This window comes from Pinus tabuliformis, chromosome 7, assembly GCF_031772625.1.
Source record: "Pinus tabuliformis cultivar Carrire ecotype Pingquan chromosome 7, CPIR1, whole genome shotgun sequence".
NCBI lineage: Eukaryota > Viridiplantae > Streptophyta > Pinopsida > Pinales > Pinaceae > Pinus > Pinus tabuliformis.
Window position 1 is genome coordinate 1,609,432,897 of NC_142293.1, and position 5,302 is coordinate 1,609,438,198.

Consider the following 5,302-nt stretch of genomic DNA (forward strand, 5'->3'; position numbering starts at 1 on the left):
TCAAAGGCTTTCACCCTTTCTGTGATCCTCCAACCAAAGATGGAAAATTTTGCATTGTTTATCTTCATTCCTATAACATTAATGAATAACAAAGATAGGTATTTTAGAGACTGGAGATGGGATATCTTCCCTTCAAGTAAAACCAAAATATTGTCTAGAAATAGTCAAGGTGAGAGGTTTCAAAATTGGCATATTTAAATCACTTTTAAATTTCCTTGTGATTTTGAATCCATTATTGCTCTACTTAGTCCTTTTGCAACAAGGAGGAAGAGAAGGAGTGAAAGTGGATAGACCTACCTAAGCCTTATTTTTATTTGGGATAATGGAGAGGTTGCTCCATTAATTGTCGAGGTTAAAGAGGTTTTGTTGATGCACTTCATCTCCTGGGTTACAAAGAACTGGTAGAAGCCCATATAGATTAAAAGGATTCTTAGGTATAACCAACTTACCTAATAAAAATATTTTGAGAGATAAAATTTATATAGAATCTCTCTTTGTTTCTTAGTTCCTATAGAATGAATGCCTTCTTGGGAAAGGATAATGACATCATGAATATCATTATTTTGGAAGAATACATTTTTTTCTAGAGAAATGTGTTTATACAAGACATCTTTGAGGTAGAGGGAAATGAGCATTGAAATGATCTTGCACATAGAGTTAGACAAAGAAACCAGATGAAAAGGGTAAAATGATGTAGGTGAGTATGATTTTGGATTAAAGTGCAATTAAACGGGGAAATAACTTGTCATGAAGTCATTCATTATTCCATTATAGAGAGAAGGCCATCTACTATAAAGTTGTAACATTCTAGGTTCAACTGAATAAGGAGTCCATTTCACTTGGGGTTTTTCTTCTCTGGAAACTATATAAAACTATAGCTCTTCTTTTGTGACCTTAGTCATTGAGGAGATGTTCCCTTCATAGTTTATAAATCTGGGGAAAAGGTTGATCACATTTAGGACTTGCTGTATGGTGGTTCTCTGAGGAGTAGAAAAAAAGTCCTTAAAATAATTACATCCTTCTTCTAATATCTTTGAAGGAGGTTGCAAGTGAGCCAATATGGATGTTTGATCTCCCAAATACTGTAAATAGATATCCTTGGGTTTGAAATATTGTGAAAGTACATGGTGTTGTCATCCTCTACGTGTAGCGAGATGGATCTACTCTTCATCCATCATTCTTTTTCCTTTTCTAGGAGAAATTTCTCTTTTATCCTCTAATCCCTTTATCTCTTCCTTTTGACCCATTGTAGCCATCTCTTGGATATTTTTCTCATATATTTTTCAATTCAGCCTCAATTTCAGCGAGGTATTTGTTGTGTGCTTCTTCTTCTTCTTCTTCTTCTTCTTCCCTTGCCCACTTAATAATCAATTAGTTTTGCATTTGTAGGATTGTATTGTGGGAGGCGGGAGGGGCCGATTGGGACTCTAGGGAAGAGGATTAAAAGGGGATGTAGTTAGATTTCAGTGATTCAATAAAAGTTGGGTTTTCAAGCCCAGAAGGATTAAGTTTTAAGGGAATTAAATGCTTGGAGAGGAAGAGATCTAAACTTAGGAGAATTGGATTGTGATCAAAATCCCACCAACAATGGATCTTTGACAAAACCTGGTGCTAGAGTTAGGGAGGGCCTTTAAAATGATGAAATGGTCCAACATTTTGGAAATTCGATAAGATCTTGTCCTATTTTTTTACCATGTGGGTGGAAGCTTGGTTGAAAGGATATCACAAAATTCCATCTCCTCAATCAAATATATAAATAATTTCATTAGTGGGTCAATTATTGCATAGGTTCCCTAAACATCAATAACTTCGAATGTGAAATTTAGGTCCCCTTCCATGATAACAATTCCATAGTCAGTGTAAGGGAGTCTAGGAATGTTTGACCAATAAACCTCATGATTTGTAAAGGGACCATACACATTATGAAAAGGAAGGCTTTGTCCGTTTCTCTAAAGAGAATGGTCATGGAAAGCCATGATTTGAAGGACTAGGTCGAAATTAAATGAACGCATCTAGTGTATCATCGAGAGACAATAACCCCTAATATCCTAATTACATCCAAAGCAAGAAAACATCAATACCAGATAATTTATTTGAGAGATGAAATTTCCTTTATTACTTCAACCATATACTCTTGTAAGAGTAGGATGTGATGGAGTGGAGGTACGTTAGTCATTTCATAGCTAGCTTTTATGAGGGGAGAGGAACTTCATTTAGGAACTTTTGTAGGGATAGATTCCCTAAGAGCTCAAATAATGGAATTTTGTTTTCTAACATTGATTTATAAGTGATCCATGCTCTGAGAAATAAATAGGATTCCATTTCCTCCTCTACATGATGATTTGTGAGTTACCACTATGTAAAAAAACCCTAGTGTATTCAAAATTTCCTTGAAGATTTCCTCAAACCAAAATATTAGGGAAAGCACTAGAAGATGAACCTAGATGGGCATCATTTTTCTTTTTGGATTTCACATCAAAATCGATTGTCCAGGGTTTCAGATGGAGTACCCAATATCTCCCAAACCATTTTTCATTCAAGCACCTTTATGCATCCTCTTTTGTCTTTGTCAGATACCCCATCCAACCCTTAACTAATATCAAGCATTTTGGGGAATATCCAAAAGGCAAAATAATGTTTTGCTCTATCCACCTATAGAACAACCATGGACACTCTTTTGCTAGCAAAATGCCAATTAATTTTCCACACTGAGAATCTCAATCAATTGGACATCCTTGCCTAGAACTAGGGAAGGCTCCTCTTTCTTTCTTTTGATGCACTTCCTCTTTTGTCTTGGTGGATCATCAACAAGTGGAGGTGAGAGAATCAAGAAACTAGGGCTTTTACCATCTCTGCTTTCAATGTCTATTGTGAGAAGGTTGCACAAGAAACTAGAAGTTGAGCTATAAAACTAACGACTAAAGATAAGGTCTGATGAAGGAGATCTACTATGTAGCTATCAAAATACTAAGTTAGTATAATATAGTGGGGAGTGAGCAAAAGAAGGAGTCATTGGATGATAAGTTAAGTCTATGAAAGGGGGAGAGGTAATTTTGTCACTTGTCGGAGTGAGTGATCCATTTGGAGTTGATTTGGTCATTATTGTGGGAGGTGGGGTGGAAATTCATGAAAATACCTCGTACTCCTCCCTTCATCCTTCACTTGGAGAGCCCACTCATGATTTCCTTCTTGAAAAAGTAGTGTTATTCAACTACGTGCCAAGGTCCATTGAGTGGTACAAGGTTGGGGTGGAGACATCCAAATGATTTGCCCCCTATTGGGGTCCTCAGAAAAATCCACCTTGTATTCATGCATTTTGTATGAATTGGGGGAATGGAAATATGGGGAGTGCACTAAAATAGGGGATGGCCTAAGGCCCTTCAATGCTTGCAACCTAAATTATTTCATTTTACAGAGAAAAACTTAAACCCTGACACTCCATTAACAAATTCGAATTATTGATAGCTATATATACTAATTGATAATTGGTGTATTAAGATAAGACCAAACAATTTATACCAACCACATTGACTAATGTAATTACACTTCTTGATAAATTAGTATTGACTACCATGACTTATTAAATATATGATAAATTTAAATAACATATATTAAATCAGCGATTAATTATTATATATACAAAATCTATAATTTAAATAAAAATAACTATATATAATATAAAATAAAAATTTATAATATATATATATATTCGAATTTTTTTCCCTTCCATATATGTGGATTATTTAGATTTAATCGTTAGATTCCAGCGTCAAATTATTATAATAAAATTCGTTATATCACCTGGATAAGGATTGAAATGATAAAAAAATATAACAGTCATTCCCAACGAATATCATATGTGATTTACATTCAATTTATATAGAAATTGACTTTTCGAATATTATATTTACTTCACGTACAAGTTATTTGGAAACTGAACATATACAAACTACACGTTTACTTCATTCAAAATGTAATTCTCTCAAGTAGCTAAAATCCTTCCAGAAACAATTCTGTACACAAACGTATTTTTAAACATTCTATGGATTTTATCTTCTATTATTATAGAATAATTTTCATGTCTGACAGATGAAAGCTGCCTTACCGAGGAATATCTTGATGAAGTGAGAATCACTTGCATTCCGGGAATGCCCCCGCTGCGGCTGAGGGACCTCCCCAACTTCCTCCTAATCACAGACGTTTCAGATCCGGTTGTTCAACATGGTATAATTCAAGGCCAAGGTACATTATCAGCAGCTGCATTGATAGTTAACACATTCGAAGAACTGGAAGACCTGGTCTTAGAGGCACTCAGACTTAACTTCCGTGTATATCCCATCCGTCTTCTACTGCTCTCTCAGTCATTCCATCGTCAAGATAACGATGGATCCTCGGATGAATTGAGTATGTGGAAGGAAGAAAATAGCTGTCTCACATGGTTGGTTTCTCGGAATCCATGCTCTGTCATGTACGTTTCTTTGGGAAGCATTACAGTTTTGTCTAATCAACAACTCCTAGAATTTGCATGGAGATTGGCTTCCAGCAACCAACACTTTCTGTGGGTTGTCCGGCAAGATATAGTTCATATTGAATCTGCCATATTGCCCAAGTAGTTCATTGAAGAAACGAAGGATAGAGGTTTGTTGGTTGGGTGGGTACCTCAGATAAAGGTACTGTCCCACCCTTCTGTGGGAGGGTTTCTGACTCACAGCGGGTGGAACTCCACGTTGGAAAGCATAAGCGCGGGAATAACAATGATATGCTGGCCCTTCTGTGCCGAGCAACATACAAATGCGAAATTTGTTTGTGAAGAATGGAGCGTAGGCCTGCACTTGAAACAGACCGTGAAAAGGGAAGAGGTGGCAGCGCTGGTGAGGAATTTTGTAGAAGGAGAGGAAGGAGTCAAAATGAGGAGAAGAATTGGAAAATTGAAGGAAAGTGTGAAGAAGGATCTTCTAACAGCAACTTAGACAAGTTATTCCACCAAATTATTCCTCAAAAGAATGCATCACATGGCAATCAGATGGTAGGAGCAGACCTTTAAAGAACTCATCTGCAGCTACAATTTGTACTGTTTCAGCACCATCTGGCGTAGATTTTTACTTCATGACTGATGCAGCATCGTGATCTTCCAGCCTCGTTTCAAGCTCAAAGATAGACGAGCTAAAATAAGGATACTTCGGTTCCATGTAGGAGTTTAAGTCGCCCTCAAATGAATACTTATGGACTTATGGCAAACTGTGTGGCATTGTGACTAAACGGCTGCTACGGTTGCTCATACACCTTTTAAACTTTTCGTTGT

At 36.5% G+C, this 5,302-nt stretch overlaps 1 pseudogene; it reads left to right on the forward strand.

Annotated features, from left to right (window-relative positions):
- The first annotated feature begins 4,148 nt into the window (after nt 1-4,148).
- On the forward strand, nt 4,149-4,970 carry LOC149254329 (7-deoxyloganetin glucosyltransferase pseudogene; annotated as a pseudogene).
- The last annotated feature ends 332 nt before the right edge of the window (nt 4,971-5,302 follow it).